Raw genomic sequence first — 20,666 nt, forward strand, 5'->3', positions numbered from 1 at the left:
ACATTGGCCTCTATCCCTTGCTCATCCTCAAGAACCTTTGCCATATAAGGTTCCTCTTCAACTCTTTGCTGCTCACTCTTCACTTCAACATGCATGTATTGCTCAAAGTCACCGAATGGACTGTCTACCTCTTCAACTTCACCTTCTATGGTACTTGGGGTCACTTCTTCCACTAAACTTCCATTGTGTACTGCTGCACCATCTGCTTCTTCAACATCTTCCTCTTGGTGATTCTTATGCTTAGGGAAAGCTATTCTCTCAACCAATCCAAGACTTCTTGTTATATGCCATGTAGGATCATCTTCTTCCCTCATAGGGTTCAAGATAAAATTTGTGCCATCCTTAGAAAATTGATAAACATTCCTATAAGCATCATACATAGTGTAATTGTCTTATTGCCATGCTCTTCCCAAAATCAAATGGCAATCTCTCAAGGGCATAATATCACATTCCACCATCTCATAGTAAGGACCAATATTAAAATGAACAACAAACTTCTCTAAGACATCAACCCAATGATCACCACTCAAACCAAATTCTCTGTAAGGTGACTCATGAGGGATCCTTGGTAGATTCAACTTTTCCACCATTTCTATGGAGACTATGTTGTCAAGAGAACCACTGTCAACTATAACCTTACATACTTTACCCTTGCATTTGCACTTGGTTCTAAAAATGGCTTGTCTTGGATCATATCTACTCTCCATTTTGTTAGGAACTTCTTTCTTCAAGTCTCACAACTCACAACTAACTGCAAGGATCTACTTCCTTGCCTTGATACCAATCTGATAGGGAGGAACCCATAGGAGGACCAATTAAAGCTAAGTATAATCTTCTTGTTAAGAGACTCCTTCAAATGAGAGAGGAAAGGTTTTGGTTTTCTAGATAAGGCCCAATTTCAATGTTCACAAGCTTCACTCAACCCAAAACTTCCTCCTTGAGTTCTTCCCATCATTTGTTCAGACACTTGCTCAACTCAAACTACCATGCTCACTTACTCAACACTTAAACCCTTACTATAGGTCTAAACCCCAAATGTTTAAACTGGAGTTATGAGGGCTTCAAAAGGTTTACAAGGTTGTTTTTGACTGATTATAAAAGTTTTTACAAGGTCACCAATCCTTACTCCAATCGAATTCTTAATTTTCTTTGAAACAGGGCTACAAGGAATAAGCCCTTTTTAGCCCTCTTGAAACACTATTTTTCTCATTACTCACTCCCAAATTTGAATATTTAAAAAAGGTGAATAGTTTTGAGTACCCTTTTGGCCAAAATCATGAATTAGTGCCAAGAGAGGTCTTGGGAAGGTCAATTTATGACTGTCCTATTTTGTAGCCTCAAAACAAGGTTTTTTGTGAGGGTTTTGAACCATGATGCATTAGAAATCACTTCTCTATTCTGTATCAAGCTCCCAAACTATCAATACAGCTCTTCCACACCAATTAGAACTCTCCCCTATCTCTTCCCTGCAAACATTTCAACAAACACTTGGCAAACAAACACCAAGAAAGCAAATTTTGACAACAAACTGACTATTTACTGCTGCAACACTATTAAATTTTCTCATTGAAGGAAATGTAACCTGGTTTTATTCCTTCACAATGCAAAACAACTACATAACAGCATAATAAACCTTCAAATAGGAATATTGACAATTAAAACTCATTAAAAATTGACTGAGACCATTCACTTTCTTGCTTCTAACCGAGTTTCCATCATGCACTCGCCAAGAAATTTGTCCCATTCATCCTTTCTATCATGTATGACAACAAAAACTTAAAATACAATATGTAAAAAGGTCCAAATTGGTCTCCAAGGTTCATTTTTTCTTGGTTGCCCATGGAGACCAAGTGTTTCAACCCATTTTCCTCAAAACCCCAGTTCAGGGCAGCGAACTGGCAAAAACTAAAAGATTTTTTTTGATAAACCAAAACACAGTAAAAACCATAACACAAAGAATGAAAAAACTTCATAAAACCATGACACAAACTACCATGAAAGAACAATATAGAAATAGTGCTCTGTACGGACTGTTACAACATATTAAGCTTAAAAAGCATGAAAAACAATCATATTTAATAACTTCCTCTTGCCAATACAAAGCCCAAACTATTTACAATATTTGAAGTGTCCTTATATAGGCACACTCAAACCATTTCAACCCTTATGGCATCCATAACTACCTTGTAGAGTGATTTTACAACTTTTCTCACTTTTTGTCAAAATGTTGCTTGACAACATTGGCAATTTTTGACTCTTAGTGCATTTTTGACCTACAAGACAAATATATTCCACCTAACCATTTGAGAAGGTGTAAAATAAATAAATACACCTACTCCAAGTCCTTTCTAGGCTTGTTACAATGTTTTGAGCATATTTTCGCTATAATGCCATTTTTGGCTTATAAGGCACTATGGGCCAAAACTGGAAACAAAACTTGAGAAAAACTATGTAAACACTCTAAGATAAACCTAAACCATAATGAAACCTAAAACACACACTTGGACTCTTACAATATTCCTTTATTCAGTTCATGATCCCATCAGGATCAAACAAGCCAAAATTGTGAAGGTGCTCCTGCACCACTTTGCTTTATGTAGGAGATGTGTAGCTACAAGAATTAACATCATATTTGAAGAATGAATAGGAATGGGGGGAGTTGTACCATGATTATCAAGAAATGGAGAAGTCACATTCATTGATGATTAAAGTAGAGTTAGTAGATCCCAACAAGATTGTGGTTGAATGGGTAAGGATGACCAATAGGCTAGAGGTAGCCATGAAAATTTATGAATGAAGGGAAAAGGATTACCACAAGTTAAAAAAATTTATGCATGAAATAGGTATGGAAAAGACCATGGTGCACTACCACAAATGATGCGAGGAGTTATCTCCAGAGCTAAAAAGGAGGGAGGCACCTCCATCCATCATTTATTGTCTTGGATCTGAGTGAATGCTTCAAAATAAATTGAAAAACATCTTAGATTCCACTCATGTTTCATCCTCCTCTTCTTCTTTATTTGATAGCACATTGGACTATAAAGCAAGTGATAGACATGGCAAGGGAGAAGGAATGATGGAAGTGGATTATAGAAGATAAAGGCTTCTACTTGCACCAATTCTCACTAAGTTTATAGACTATAGGCTAGATGTACTAGGTTTAAACCTTAGGCCCTATTCCGCTTTAGTAAAAGCAAAAGAAAAGTTGAGGGGATGATAAGTCCCATAATTGTCTTCATTTTATGTATTTCCTACTACTTTTATTAGACTTATTATATGTTTTAACTATCTCTTGATCCATACTATCATCTAGTGTATGGTATATGCATGACATGTTAATATACATATTGCTATGCATTTTTATAATTAATATATTGTCAATATGTTTTAAATGATGATATATATGGATGAATGCTTGTTTTAAGGGACTAACATGAAACTTGAAGAAAATATATCCAACTTCCAACTCAAGAGATCACTAAAAACCTCCACTTGTCATTTGCAAGCTTCAAGCTTATGCACCATACATCTACAAGAGATACCTTATAAGTAGTCCTAAAATATAAACACTACTAAGATTATTCTCTTGATTTAGTATGAGAGAAAAGAAGCATATTGAATGTGGTATCATTTTTTTTTTCTTTCATTGCATCACTATCTAGTTTTCCCCAACAACATTTTCATCCCCTCAATTCTTTTGAAGAATCCCCACCCCTAGAGGGCATTATAGAAGAAAATTCAGAGTACCCTTCTAGCTCTATCCTTGGGGAGGTAGCATCAACATCCTTGAGGATATTTATCCCACTTGAAAGGGACCCAACTTTGACCCCTAGAGTGGAAACCATTGAAGAGGTTGAAGGATCAACCTTTCTCTTTGAAAAATATGGAGGATTAATCCTGCATTTTGAAGGACTCTGAAGAGAGCCAACCTCGTTGATCATACTGGTAGAAAAAATATTCCTTTCCTGACATGGAACCTCCTTCTCCACAGTAAGTGATGGGGAAAGACATCCCTCCACCAAGTAGCTAGATTTTCCTTCTTTTCTTTGGAACATTAAGCAACCATATGACTAGTATTATAACATATATAGGAATGAAAGGGCATCCCTTTATAATCTACCATTTGGCACTAGCATCTACCAACAATGTTCAAGGAGAGCTTTGCAAGTAGATCTTTAGTAAAGTCTATTTCAACCAAGATGTGTATGTAGATTGTGTGAAGGTATTTTGAGGACCCCTCATCAACTGCCAAAAAATTGCCCAAAAAATTTCCAATTACCTCAAAACAAGAGAAAAACCAAGATTTCAATGGTAAATTTGTGAGTCTTACCTAGGTTGGAATGGTAGAGAAAGATCTAGTATTTGGGTCAAAGGATGTGTGCCAAGTTTTCAACATCAAAAGGTGCTCCTCAAAGTCCCATTAGTAATCATACAATCATTTGTTAATCTTGAATATATTCAAAGACCACTATGAAAAACCCCAACCCATAGGGATAAATTTGAATGTCATCCTTCAGAACACACCTATTTGAAATCAACTTATGAAGCTCAAAAAGGCTCAACCAAAACCCTTTGAACTAATTGATCAAACCATTCTTTACAAATAAATCTTTGTATTATGAGATCTCAAGTTGAATATCCTCTCCCAGCTCCACATTTAAAGGGGATGGAGTAGTATGTAGTGGCAAATGCAATAGAGGGGGAAAAAATTCCCTCTTTGGGAGATCAGTGATTCAAGACCCATCCACCATTGAAGACCTTTTGGCCATCATAGAAAACTTCTCCTAACCTTGACACGATCCTTAGTCTTAGAAGAAACTTTGTGATTAGACAACTTCCCTACAACGCCTTCGTGGCAAACCCTACACAACCCTGATTGTAGTGATGACACAAAAGGAGTCCATGACACATCCACATAAGATCTTCTATCTTGCATTGAGAAATGGTGATGTCCATTAGCATGCAAACATCACCCACACTGCCATAAAAAACTATATCCAGACTTGTCAATAAAGATGCTGTGAAAAGCTCTAGGTTCAACAGTCTCCCACATTGATGACACTATTTTGACATTTGTGACTATAATTGTTGTTAGTATGAACATATGAATATGAATTAGCAATGATTATTATACTCTGAATTAGTGTACTGTTATTTTCTAGAGATTGCATTCCTTAAGAAAGGGCCACTTGAGTTAGTGTAACTCTCTCTATGTTCTTTCTTTCTGTTAGATTAGTTTCATTTATGTATTCATTAGATAGAATTAAATTATTCTCTTAATTATTTCTTGTTATTTTATGAGCTCTATTAATATAGTCAATAACTAGAGTCCTAGTTACAACTAAGTCAGTATAGTGTTACATGTAGCCATTGTTGAGTCACTTTTCAAGTAACCAACAACAACTGTTGTATATTATGATTTTCATTTACTATGTTTTTATGCTTTCCTTAGTTAGTATTTCCTTTATGCAATGATAGAAATCTTAAGAGCCCTTTACTACACATATATTTCTAGAATCCTCCAAGAAGATATGTCCTTGGTCGATAATTAAATGAGCCTCTACTTAGGACATTAGTTAACCCCTTTGGGCACTCCAAGCAAGATGAGTTCTTAACATACTGCACTAACGTTATATATATAGTGGAAACTAGTCATTGTGTCCCTTCATTTTTGGCTAATCTCCTATAAGTGTATCAAATCAATCACATAGATAGAGACACGAGGGTTACTTTTTCTCTAGAAAATAGTTGATATCAAAGAGTTGCATGATAATGATTTAGTAGAAATGGGTAGGGAAAATCACCATTCTAGGTTATACACCTCACATTATGCATCATACATTTCTCCCACAACAATGCTTACTCATTTTAATGAGATTAACAAATAATGACTTGAGCAATTTGGCCATCTAAACTATCATTAACTTGAGTAGCTAAGTTAGTCTTGACATAGTCATATAATTTCCTAGAGTCACTTTCTCTAAAGTTATTGGTCAGGGTTGTTCCCTTGGTAAGCATATTGAAGATAATTTTGACAAAGGCAAGACATGGAGGGAAACACAAACTTTGGAGCTAATACATAGTGATATAGTTGAGACATTTCCACATCTATCTTTTACTAAGCCAAGATATGTTTTCTCCTTCATAGATTGTTTTTTTCTAGATATACATTCAAGTATACTTACTTAGAGATCTAAATTACTTGACAAGTTTTAATATTTGAAGGCATTGGTTGAGAAGAAATTAAAGAATGCCATCAAGATTATTTGTACTAATAATTGGGCAAAATATATCAACACTAAGTTTAAAGAGTTTTTCATAACCAAGGGGATAGACATGCAACATATTATTCCCTATACTCCTTAATAAAATGGTGTTGTAGATCATAATAATTTCTCCTTAAAAGAGATGGAGAACTATATGGTACACTCCAAGGGTTTTCTACTATAGCACTAGGTTAAAAAAAATCAATTATGTATATTACATTTAGAAAATTGTTCCTCACAAATCCTTGATGGGTATCACTCCTTTTAAAGCTTGGATAGGAAGGAAACCTTCAATTCAACACTTCAAAGTATTTTGATATCTATCTATGGAAAAATACCTATGTAACATTATAAGGATATGGATCCTCAATTTAAACCTTGCATTTTTGCAGGTTATCTAGATGATATTAGAGGATATCAAATTATCCACCCCCCACACAAGTCTTGTTCATTGAGAGAAGTGTTAAGTGTTAGGAGTACCCTACTAACTTTCCACTTGTAATTTCTCCCTTCATTATGGCTTCTCTTGATTTTGATTATTCTTTTGACAATTTCAATCATCCACCACTAGTTCCTATATCAAATTCTTTTTCTTATTTCAACAGTGACGAGTCTTCCTCACTACATGATTTGGAGGATAATATTTCAACACCTAACTTTCCCACTTCTCAACCAATTTGGGGGTTATACATACATGAGACAATGTAGGCACTTGGCTAGGGGATCCATCAAATGGTATATGCACATAGTCATATTAACAAAATGGGTCACATGATTTTCATATCTCTACTTCCAATCCATAGACTTTTCGAGAGGAATACTAAGAAAACCTAAGTAGGCTATAACTATGATTCCTTACTCCATAATAACATTTAGGATTTGACTTCACTTCTTAAGGGGAGGAAGATGGCTTAATGTAAGTGGGTCTATTAGACCTGGCTTGTAGCAAGTGGGTTAGTTAATAAGTATAAGGTACAATTGAATGAGGTTTTTTCTCAACTTGTTAGTATTGATTACACATAGATATTTTCCTCTACATGACCAAGATTCCTTCTATTTGACTCACACTTTCTATTAGTGCAACATATTGTTGGGATTTGCATCAAATGAATGTGAAGAGTGCTTTTCTTCATAGATACCATGAAGAGGAGACCTACAATAAATGAACAACAAGGTTTCTCGAATATTTATACTTAGTGTGTAAACTTAAAAAAAAAATTTATGACCTCAAACAAGCCCCCGAGTCTTGGTATACTAAAATGGATTCCTTCCTTGTAGCTTCTACTTTCATTCAGTGCCATTCGTATCAAATGTGTACTCACAACATGATGACTCATTGTTAATATTAGTTCTTTTATGTTAATGATATATTGATTATAGGGAGATCTTCTTTTTCTATTACAATAGTTAATTATACTCTGTAGTAGGGATTTGATATGACCAGCTTGGGGTTACTACACTACTTCCTTGGTATTGATATTTCATAATCTAGTTTATAAATTACTCTTTCTCAACCCAAGTACACTACTAATATTATTGTTTGATTTCATCTATCTAAGCTATCTTTGAATTCCTTTCCTCTTAGAGTCATGCTTGAGGTTGACTATTCTTCACCAATGGTTGATGTTACTTTGTATCACCAAACTGTGGGTAGTCTCATTTATTTGACTCATACCAAGCCTCACATTTTATTGTTTAAAACTACCAAATGCTGAGAGGGGGAGGGGAGGTGAATCAACATATACAAAACTTAATTAGAATTAACCTTTTTACTTAACATTTATTCCATATGCCTTATGCATGAAAGTTAATAATTGAAACCATCATAGCAACCACACAAGAACACAAAGATTTTTATGTGGAAAACTCAAACTAGGAAAAACCATGGTGAGAATTGTCTCACTATAGGATAAACAAGTTACAATATTTAGGCCAAAGTCCATGGAGATCACTACCCTTGAGATGACTTGCAAGGCTAAGGCACACAACCTTAGGAAAACATACAATAAGGACTTGAAAACGCTAAAGATCACTTCTTTAGGGTAAGATACACAAATTTTGATAACATCAATAGAATTAAACTACAAGGAACCACATCAACTGAAATATAGATCACAATTCACAATTCAAAACACATCAAAAATTGTCTTCATTACTACTTGACTATACTTGTAGACCACTCTACTTCTTCACAATTGCTTCACACAACACACACTACTTATCGATATCTTTCCATAATGATTCCATCCTTTATATACCAACTGCAACCTCAATGAGATCAATTAGGTCAACCTAATTGAAAACATCGCCCAAATATCTACATGCCACTGTACAAAACAAAACATTATAGGTTAGGTGTGAAAGATAATACTGTCAAAGCGCACAACCACAACTTTGTACAAATTTCAATGTAGACCACCAAGAGTACTTATGGTTGCCCATAATATCATAAAAAAACATCCACAATAATAAATGATCAAGCCACATCATCAAAATACTAGCAGGTATAGGAATGCAACACATTCTTGTACACTAACATAGAATTAGTCACACTTGACTAAACACCAATTACAAATCCTAGAATCCAACAACAAAGATATGAAATCTTCATGATACATAAATTTAATCTTTCTGAAATAACTACAAATATATTGCACACATTCTCACACATTTTCATGATAACATAGCTATCCCAATATAACCACACTATACCAAACCACATCCGAACCAAGGATTGTAACCAATTTGCACATTTGGATCAACAAGTTTAACATCAATGACAACAAGAACTCATATTTGTAAAATTTATGTGGTTAACATGGTTATGAGGTTTATGTAAGAGCCTCATGAGTTGCATTCATAATTAGCTAAGAGTATTCTCCATTATCTTCAAGTCACTAAATTAATATCTCACAAATTAATTAATTACTCATTTTCCACATCATCAAGAAATAATCAAAGCATTAAATCCATAATTGATTGAATACCAAAATTACAATTTAATATTTAAGTGCTTATTCTAGGTAATAACAATCCTTTGTCTTGGTGAAAGTGGTAAATAAATTTAGGCACTATATTCTGAGGAGTAAAACTACCACAATTGTACCAAACCCAACTGTCAAAGTCATGCTTATTCAAAATGAGTTGGAAGAGAGACATGGTAAGTGGATGGCAATATTGAAAGAGTTTGATTTGGACATCCAATTGATGGACCTTGTGCAAGAAGGCCTTTCCAAGGTATTAGCCAAAGTTGGGGAACATTTTGCCTATCATCAATATTCCTTCGAGGATGTAACTTCCAATGAATGGTATGAATATGTGGTGTATTATCTCTTGTGAAATTGTTGTCTTGATGGAATGATAGGATTACAACACTGAACATTGAAAATTAAAACTAACTCATATATGATAAAGTGTGGCCAAATGTATAAGAGGAATTATCATGGCTTGTATTTGAGGTGTTTGGACAAAGATGATACTTCAACAATGTTACAAGATTTTCACAATAAGTATGGTACTAGACATAGGTTAGTTGAAGCCACAACACATCATATATTGAGGTCGGGTTATTAATAGACTACCTTGATCAAATACACACATGAACATGTTCGGTCATGCCATGTTTGCCAAACAACTACCACCAAAGAAAGGAATGTTGAACCATGCCCCTACAACCTATATATGAGGCACGTCTGTTCACCCAATGGGGCCATGATTTTGTTGGTATGATTTACCCTCCCTCTATCATATGGCATAGTTATATCCTCATTGCAATTGACTATTGCACTTGATGGACCGTTGTGTTTGCATGAAAAAATTATACCACTAAGGTTGTGATTAAGTCCTTGTAATAGCATATTGTCACCAGGTTTGGGATGCCATTTTATTTGGTATGTGATAATGGTCCTTCTTTTTCTTCTACTCATTTGCTTCAATGGGCTTTTGAGAATAATGCAACTTTGAAGTTTTCATCCAATTACTATCTGCAAGGAGATGGGGTGGCTAAATCCACCAATAATAACTTAATTATAGTAATAAAGTGATTGCTAGAACAAAACCCAAAAGACTGGCACTCCTAGTTAAAGTTTTCCTTGTGGATAGATCACATTAGATTAAAAATCTCTTTGGGTTCTTCTCCTTTTTGGTTGGTGTATGAGTTTGACCTTGTTTTCCCAATGAATCTCAAAATTCATATCCTTAATTTTATGGAAGGTCATGTCGAAGGCAAGGACAAGGTTCATACTAGATTCACCAATTTATTATATCTCAAGGAAAAGAGGGTTTCTTCTCTTGAACATATGGCTAAACATCAGGCTTTAGTGAAACATTGGTTTGACAAAAGAGCAAGAGTAAAAGATGTCAATTTTTTTTATTTGGTCTTGATGTGGGATAATTACAAAGAAAATATTGGTAGTCCTTCAAAATTTGAACATTTATGGACTGATGCATATCAGATAGCTAGAATTTTGGTAGACAATTCTTTCAGGATTAGTAATTTAGAGGAAGAAGTTGTCTCGTTGCCAGTCAATGAGAAATTTCTTAAATATTATTTTGGATCTTGGTAGGATGAGGTTCTTCCCCTTGTATTATAATAGATTTTGGGTAGAATTTTGGTAGACAATTCTTTCAGGATTAGTAATTTAGAGGAAGAAGTTGTCTCATTGCCAGTCAATGAGAAATTTCTTAAATATTATTTTGGATCTTGGTAGGATGAGGTTCTTCCCCTTGTATTATAGTAGATTTTGGGTTTTTGTTTTATGTTCCTTGTTTTCTTTTGCTTCTCTCTTAATCTCCCTTTCTTTTGTCCTTCCCCTTTTCTTTTGGGTAAGTGAGTTTGTTTGGGGATTTTTTCCAAATATATTAGACCCTCAAAGGTCTTAGATAACTAATGTTGTGTGTATTTTCTTGCCAAAAGAATATTTATGACCTAGCCCTTGTTTGGAAGAAATGTTTGCAGTATTAAGAGATGAATCTGATATTTATCATACAAGATTATCTTATTATATTCTACATCTCAAGTCTATATTTCTAAACATACTTAATACTAGGTGTTGGCAAGGTTGTCATTTGAGTAGACTTAAGCTAGAAGACATCTTTCAAATGTGCTTTCTTGAGATTCCATTATGGTTTCAAACCTTATTATAAACTTCATTTAAATTTTGGTAATTGAGAAAAAATATATGATGACAAAAGTGCTAAAAAGAAAAATGAATGATGATAAAATGAAAATATGAAAAGTGAAAAGATATTGAATTTCCTAAGAGCTCAATCCTAATGGGGTGATTCTAGTATCTCCACTAGGGATATGGATGCATGGCTAGAAATGGAGCTATACTATGAGGAAGTTAGAGGTATCTCTGTTAGGACTATGGACGTCTGGCTGACAACAAAGCTATACCCAAATATCTTGAGAAACACAATGAGCTAAAGAAGATTTTGTCATAGGTCCTATCTTGGGAAGTCTTATCAAAACTATGGGATGTATGAATTCATAGTTCACACTTTTGGCATTGGTGTGTATGAATAAATTTGAGATCCTTATGATAGATAGTAACTCGAGTTAGATGTTGCATTCTTGCCTTTCAGCCAAGGTTTGATTTTGATGGTCCTTTGCTGGTAAGAAAATAATAAGAGCATTTTTGTTGGTTCAGAGTTTTTTGTTGCGTCTCCATAGCTTACACCAAATTTTCTCATTTGAGAAAATAAGGGGATCCCCTTTTTGATTTTTTGTTGTTTGGCTTTCCTTTCCTTGTTATTGTTTCTTTTCTTGTTCCTTTTATTTTCTTTCACCCATTGTTCTTTTTCCTTCCTTTATTTTTCTTTTTCTCCTTTCCATTCTTCTCATTTTTCCTTTCCTTACCTTTTTTGGTCTTTTAACCTTATGGGTACTAGGGATGGGGTTCCCTTTCTCATTTCAGGATTGATACCTTTGACCTTTGACCCCAACCCTTGTGTTTTGTGTGTTCGTCAATGTCCTTGTTGAGGATCAGAAGTAGTGATACTCTCGACCCTCAATACATCCCAGGAAGGCCTGTAGGGATTAGAGGTATCACATGCCATTATCTTGGTGACCTTTGATACCCTCGACCCTTGACCTCCGACACTCTTACCTACCATATACAAGTATTAAATGAGTCCTTGTCCAGCCTATATATTCCCCATCCCCATTCATTTTGCCACTTTATCTCATGCATTCAGATTGATTTTAGAGCGTTTTGTGAAGGGTTGAAGTTGGTGTTGAGGTAGTTGTTGGCAATGGTGTGAGTGTTTGTCCCAAGCTTAGGAAGGGTTTCATTTTCTTTTTTCATTTTTTCTTTATTTCCCTTTATATATTTTTTAGGGTTCTGATTTTTCCTTTGAACCTTGTGTTTGGAAACATCGTTGGGGCTTTGTATTTTCATTGGCCCATTCAAGTTTGCATTTTGAGCACCTTTTTTTTGCTCCATAGAGCCAATTGGTTAATGTGTGTCTTTAGTTTCACTGATTATTTCCTTGTCTATTTTTAACCTAGTTAGGTTGGTTGTTGATTAGGTTTTGTTTTTCTTTTGCATTCCATGCCTTGAGTAAGGATTTAGAAGACTTATGTGTTACTTGTAAATTTTGAAAATGATGCCTAATCAGGGATTGGGGATGGGCATATCCCCATATCCTCAAACCGTGTTTGAACTTAAAGTTTTTTCAGATTTGATCCTAATTAGGGATTATGGATATTTTATCCCCAATACCCATTTTAGGGACCAGGGATGACATCCACGCATCCTAAAAATCTATGACCACATGATGTATAGTAGCAAGGATCAAAAGTATTGCTATTCTTGACCTCTAACAATCCTGCCAGTCAAGGATCGACAATAGCAATACCCCTGACCTCCGACTCATTTATTTTTCCACTATAAGAGCAGGGATTAGAGGTAGTATTACCATCGATCCCTAGAGGTACTTATTGCACTTCAATATGGGGATCAAGATGTTGCTATTCTCGACCTGCAAAATATGTAGATTTTTAGAATAAATCAAGGCAATGTCTGGTTTAGTTTAGTTTAGTGCTTTAGATGATTGTTTATTTCTTCCAATATGGTGTTTTCATTAGTGTTTTACTTATTTTTTCTTTATTTAATAAAGCTCCTAATTCAAGTTGTCCGAATGCAGATTTGGTGATGTCACAACAAAGAGTAGTTCCAATGAACTACAAGTTTAATTCCTATCTTCCTCTCACAAATATTTACATTCCTTAAATAGGGAGATTATCGATACAAATATTGGCTATGTAGACTTGAAAGAGTTCCTACAAAGGATGGCCAGCCCAAGTGGAAGAACTACATGGGTTACTTCATTGGTTCGATCAAGATTGGTACAAGCAGTTGGATTTCTTTTGGCACTTCAGTCTTGAGATCTAATCATGGCATGTGCATAAAAATATAATTTAAATTAAAAAAGAGTATATAGTCCCTTAGGACATGTCATCCTAGACATTTCTCTAGATGCCAATGATGATGCACTACACATTAGAAAGGAATATACATATGCTAAAGTAATAGTTGACATGGAGAGCAATATTATAATGCTAAAAGGTATCCTATGGAATACATAAATGAGAACTTTATGAATAAGTCCAGGAAGAAGGCCCCTTGTTTATGATCACATCCGTTCTCATTGGTCTATCTCACACAACTAAAACCTAGCCTTTCAGAACCTTAGAGTGGATATCTCCACTTTTCAATAGAGGAGATCCATCTATGGGTCTCCTAGCATTGTCCATGCTAACACCATAGTTAGAAAGAAGTTGAGTAGTGTGTATGAAGGTGATTTCAAGACAAAGCAATCCAAGTTGACAAATCAAAAGCATAAATTTGAGAACTTGAGGATGTCTGATGATGAGAACATTGAAGGCTATCTACATTAGGTAAATGAGGTTGTGAGTGCAATTAGGGGTATTGGTGAAAACTTAAAAAAAAGTGAAGTTGTGAAAAAAGTAATGTTAATACTGCCTAAATGCTACAAAGCTAAGGAGTATGCCATTGAAGAAAGTTGTGATATGGATCAGCTCTATGGCTCACTCTTTGCCTTTGAGATAATTGAGCTAAATGATTTATGGTAAGAGAAGAAAGAACAACATTCAAAGCTACAAAGAAGATTGAAGATGAACTTGAAGCAATAAATGTCATGGATGAGATAGAAGTAAGATTTGTGAATTGATTAACGAAAGTATTCAAAAAATACAAAGGTAAGTTACCATTCAAGTTTTCAATTATGGAAGAATTGGTCATTATGCTTCTAGATGTACCTATAAGGAAGATTATGGTAAAATACCATATAATGATTGTAAAGTGGAAAATTTGGGCTTAGCAAATTTACCACATGAAAGGGGGAAATCACTAAGCCGATTTTCACTTGGAGGACTTTACATTCAAAAGAGGGGATGAATCCACTAGATCCAATCCTGAATGATATGAGGACTAAATACTAAGTTGTTTGATTGTGTTTGACCCTCTTTTGTATGTTGAATAAGGAAAGTGTTGATATTGAAGACAAAATAAGTGGAAACAGTGAGCTACGGATTTGGGATTTCGTCGTGCACCTTGATTTGAGAAGTATGAAATGATTCGGAGTTGCTTTGTGAAATCTACCAAAAGTAGTAGGGACTATGTGTTCGGACTAGGATGCCCACCCTTTTGGTCCTCCAAATTTTCCATGCGTTGAAAAGAGTTTTTTCGTCTCTGCAAATAAAGCTTAATTCCAAAGGTATAGTTGCGCACCCACTTCCTGCACATAGAAGGAAATGGAAATGTATTGGGAATAGGGGTTTGACTAAGTCAAACCCTAGTTTGGAATCAACCTTGAATGAAAATACTGTAAATGCTTAAAATAAATGATGGAAAGGTGTACCTTCAGATCTGTAATAGATGATGTGATGCTTTGCTTCTTAGATGTAATCATATATGTTGTATGAAATGTCATGAACATGACAAAAACCTAACACACACACATTCTTGAAAATGAATGATGTAATGATGCTCCACAATTGATGAATGAAGAATATGAAGCCTTGGGGAATGCTTGATGAAGAATGCTTGAATGTAGTCTCCTTGTCTTATGATCGTTATTGTGTGTTATGCCAAATTAGAAGGGAATATCTCCTTATATACTTGCCTATCATCAAACATTTTAATTTTCTGATATAGGCCGACATGAAGAATTGTTTTCTGCTCAAATTTGGGATAGGGCCTGGGGGCCAAAATAGGTCCTGATTAGGGAGGACTAGGGTGTGACTAGGGCATGGCACCCTGGTCATACCCTAATTTAGGCCAGGGACAAGGGGTTATGCAAGGTACAAAGTGAAAAGATGAATCTTTCTTGCATGGGGAGGCATACACAAGTTTCTATCAAGAATGAAGATGATACCGCTAAGGCAAGGGCCCCAAATGCAGTCAAAATTGTAGGGGGTGCAATTTTAGGATGCTACAATGATAATAAGGGAAAGGACAATTACAAATAGAATAATATAAATAAGAGAATAGATGACAAAGATAGGCCTAAGAAGATTTTTTTGTTTAATGGAGACCTATTCATCTAAAAAAGAAGATGCCGATGACTCAAATGAGGAATATTTAATTTTTAGCCATAGAGGAGAAGGACTATGAAAGGTCTATAAATCTAGAAGATATGAAGAGTAGTGATGCGAAGACTGCACTACATATAAAAGTAGAGCCTAAGGCATGGATAATTGACTCTTGATGTTAAAAACATATGACAGGTGATAAAGGAAAGTTAATTGACTTTGAGAAATATGATTATAGATCTATAAAGTTTGGAGGTGAGGAAGCTACACCTATTTGTGGTAAAGGAACTATTTCCATTGATGATAGGCATACGATTATATTAAGGGTTCGTGACATAATATTTTGAGTGTGATTCAGATGTGTAGTAAGGGTTATAAGTTTATTTCTCATAGGTTTGAAAGTGAAATCATAGAAGGAAGTTGTGAGAGATTAGTTGCAGAAGGCATAAAAACTAATGATGATTTTTCTACTATGTGAAGGATAACAAAGGAAGTAGTTGTATGTTAACGTAGAGTAGTGCATGTTGATTGTAGCACAAAAGGATGTGACATATCAATTTTGATAATATGGTGAAGATTAGTTCTACTCATGTTGTGAGATATTTACTAAGGATTATCAAACTTGTCGAACTGTGTGTAGGGAATGTAAGTTCGAAAAGTAGAAATAGAAGAGATTCAAGAACAAGGAGTATTCAACTTCAAAACATTTGGAGCTAGTTCCTATAGATTTATGAAAACCTACAAGGAGAAGATGACTGAATGGTGAAAAGTATTTTATGTCGCTTATTGATGATTATTTTATGGGTTACTTTCCATATCACTTTCTTGAATGAAAATCTGAAGCATTATAAAAGTTTAAAGTGTTCAAGTCTATGGTTGAGAGTCAAGTAGAATTTAAGATCAAATGTTTAAGGTTTGATAGAGGAGGGGAGTTTACATCAGATCAATTTGATAGATTCTATGAAGTTCATGGTATTAGAAGACACTTTTTTGCTCCTAGGACCCCTCAACAAATTGGAGTTATTGAAAGAAAGAATAAGATTGTTGTTGAAATGGCTAGAACTATTTTTAAGGATGATAATGTACTTAATGTATACTGGAAAGAAGTTGTGCATACTACTGTATGCATTCTTAACAATGTACAAGTAAGAGTGAATCATACAAAGACACCTTATGAGTTATGGAATGACAGACCTCTTATAGTCAAGTATTTGAAAATATTTAGAAGCAAGTGCTACATAGGAAAAGATGAGGAAGATCTAGGGAATGTTTATGCAAGGTCAAATAAAGGAATATTTTTGGGATACTCTACAAGGAGTAAGTCAAACTAGTGTTATAACAAGAGGCTAAATAAGATTGTGGAGAGAAAATGTCAAAGTTAGCGAAGAATGGAATCAAGATTAGACTGTACTAGGATTCGAGACTGACATGGAAGTTGTCCTTGTTGTTGTACAAGAAAAGGCTACTTTGGAAGATAAAGAATAGACAAGTGTGAAAGAAAAATAACCTAAACAAACATCTAAGACACCAAAAAAGTCTGTGTGAAAGAATCATATAGAGGAACAAATCATTGGAGACAAGAATAAAGGAGTTCAAACAAGAAGAAGACTTGTAGAAACTAGTGAACAAGAAAATTATTTTTTCTTATCTCAAGTGGAGCCAAAGACCTGTGTAGATGCAAGAAAACATGAAAGTTGGATAAAGGAAATGGAAGATGAGTTGAATCAAATAGAGAAGAATCAAACTTGGGAATTGGTACCTAGAATGATGGATAGGACTGTAATGGGAACTAAGAGGGTGCTCCAGAAAAAGCTAAATGAAGATGGAAAAGTGACAAGGAACAAGGCAAGATTGGTGTGTAAGGGTTATTTACAAGTTGAAGGTATTGATTTTGAGGAGACATTTTCAATAGTAGCAAGAATGGAGGCTATAAGGATGTTTCTTGCATTTGTTGCATATAATAACTTTAAAGTATATCAAATAGATGTCAAGCCAACATTATTGAATGGAGAACTTGAAGAAGAAGTATACTTTGAACAACTAGATAGGTTCAAGATGTCAAAAGATCTGGATATGGTCTACAGACTCAAGAAGGCTAATTATGGACTCAAGAAAGATCCTAAAGCCTTATATGCAAGGTTGGATAGGTATTTGTTGCAACAAAATTTCAAAAAGAGGTACTATAGATAGCAATCTTTAATTCAAATATGAAGGTGAACAATCATTTTCTCTTGTTCTTCAAGTCACACAATCAGAAGAAGGTATTTTCACTTTTCAGACCAAGTATATCAAGGAGATGTTGAAGAAGTTTGGGATGGAAAGTTTTAGAAACCAACTGCAAACCCTATGGCTACTTATTGTAAGTTATGCAAGGATGATGGATCTCTAGATGTTGATTAGAATTAGTATAGATCTATGATTGGAGGATTGTTGTATTTGACTACTTCAGGATCAAATATTATGCAGGTTGTTTGTTTGGTTGCCAGATATCAAGCTAATCCTAAGCAATCTCATGATCCAACAATAAAAAGGATATTCAGATATTTGGAAGGGACTCTGGATTATGGTTATTAGTATAAGAAGGATGATGATTTCACTTTGAAATTATATACAAATATTGATTGCGTTGGATGTGCTGATGACATGAGAAGTACAAGTGGTGGTGCATTTTTCTTGGGAGATAAATTGGTCTCTTGGTTGAGTAAGAAACAAGATATAGTGTCAATATCTACTATAAAGGCATAATATATTTTAGCAGTATCTTATTGTACTCAAGTCATGTGGATGAAGAAAACTATTAAAGATATCTGAGGAAAAGTATGATGAGGCAATCCCCATTATGTGTGATAACACAAGTGCAATTAACATTTCAAAGAATACGATGATCATTCAACGAATAAACACATTTCAATTTGGTATCATTTCTTAAGAGAGAAAGTTAGAGAGAAGAAAGTCAGATTGGAGTATGTACCTAATAACAACTAGATTGCAAATATCTTTACTAAGACTTTGGCAAAGGATATTTTTGAGTATCTCCAATGGATTTTAGGAGTTATGTACCTGTTGAATACTTATTTTACATTAAACGCTAACAAATTTATGGGAAATTCAGTGATGGGGGACCTTTTGCGTGAGATTCATTGAATAACCTCTAGGTTTGAGAAACTGACTCTTCATACAATTGGGGGAGAAAAGGGGGAGAAGAAAACTTAAAAAGCTACACTACTCAGGTGATATGCCAAAATATTTTTAGGATATTAGCAACACAGAAAACCCAGATACATGCAGTTTTAAGGCTCGTTCAACAATCTACATGCTCAACACAATTTGAAAAGATAATTAAACCAAATCATTCAACATAATATGACATTCACTATTCATCCAATAGATAACAAGTCCTAAAACATAGTTTAATCCATAGAGTCTCACAACATATATCATAGAAGTTACTGAATTTGAATATAGCACAAAAGTTAGTCGATTAAGCTTCCAACAAAACAACCATAAAGGTCGTAGGCATAATCTGATATGTCTGTCCTTCACAAAATTTAATTAACATAAAGGCTTCTTCAATGAGCCAAAGTCTAATAGATTCTCAAAAGTTTGAACCCCTCAAAAAGAAGAAATAAGGCCTATATATAGCCTTCAACCTTCAACAAATAGTAGGAAAGAATCAGAAAAATCTCAACAACTGCTTCCGATCAAGAATCTCCCTGCGTAGCACTTACAAAGATGCATGCAAGCAAAAATGACCCTTAATGTTGTTACTCCAATCGTGCCATGGCAACTGCTGCACCTGCCAAAGAAGAAAATCGTGGTGCAAACAACATTCTAGTTCACAAACCATCACAGAAGACATGTGGCAAATTGAGGGGGACCTAAAGTCAAACACAAAAAGGAACCTGAACATGCAACATGGAGGCACCAAGTGTCACTGCCAGCATATGGAAGATGGTGGGGCCGGGAAACATACACCGAGGAAAAGACCTGCGCCACACAACAACTCTGCATTCTCTCAACACAGGCCAAGAAAATTGAGCCACTTAGAGAAACACCGAGACACCAATTGGCATGTGGGCGAGCGATTGGGACAGTGGGCCAAAAATTAAAGGAAGGGGATGACACTTTACCAAAATTCCACATATGAACCACTTGGAAAGAATATTAACATTTCTTGGCGACTAAATGGGGAATTCTACCTGTGGAATGTTAAAACCCAAAATTGATGGTTTGGAGACTAGACTTTATGCTTGAACAGGAAAAAGTAGATCAAAGACCTATTGCAACAGAAAACAATCAACCTCATAGGTAACACCTGAGCTTCCAGATTCTGGCAATTCTGGTCCAAACAAATCACTTCATCAAATGGAAAGCTCGCTAATTCATCATGGACCATCTTTAGGAGCGTGTAGAGTTGGGCCAAGGGGTATAAGAGCATCTCAAATTCCTCTACTAAAATATGACTGTTAAGGCACTATAGGAAAGTCTGATCTTGTTGCAACTGCTTGGTTTGGTTCATAACTTTCTCAATCCCTAACACAAAGCCATCTACGGGAAAAGGTGAATGTAGACCCAAGAACTCAAAATCTCTACACGCTGCTTGATGTATGGAATAGAAATCCTCAAGGAATCAAGTGTTGCTCATGCTTGCATGGTTGCCCTGTGCTGATTAATGAAAATGTTGGCCTTCCTGATCAATTGTTTGTGATCTGCAACCCATTTTTCTCTTAATTCCTCATATGTAGTAGTATACAATAGCTGAATCAAACTCTGTTCCATAGGGAGCTTAGGACTAATGAAAAGCGTAATATTGTCGATAAGAGAGCCTTCTCTGACATAGA

This window comes from Cryptomeria japonica, chromosome 1, assembly GCF_030272615.1.
Source record: "Cryptomeria japonica chromosome 1, Sugi_1.0, whole genome shotgun sequence".
NCBI classification, from domain to species: Eukaryota; Viridiplantae; Streptophyta; class Pinopsida; order Cupressales; family Cupressaceae; genus Cryptomeria; species Cryptomeria japonica.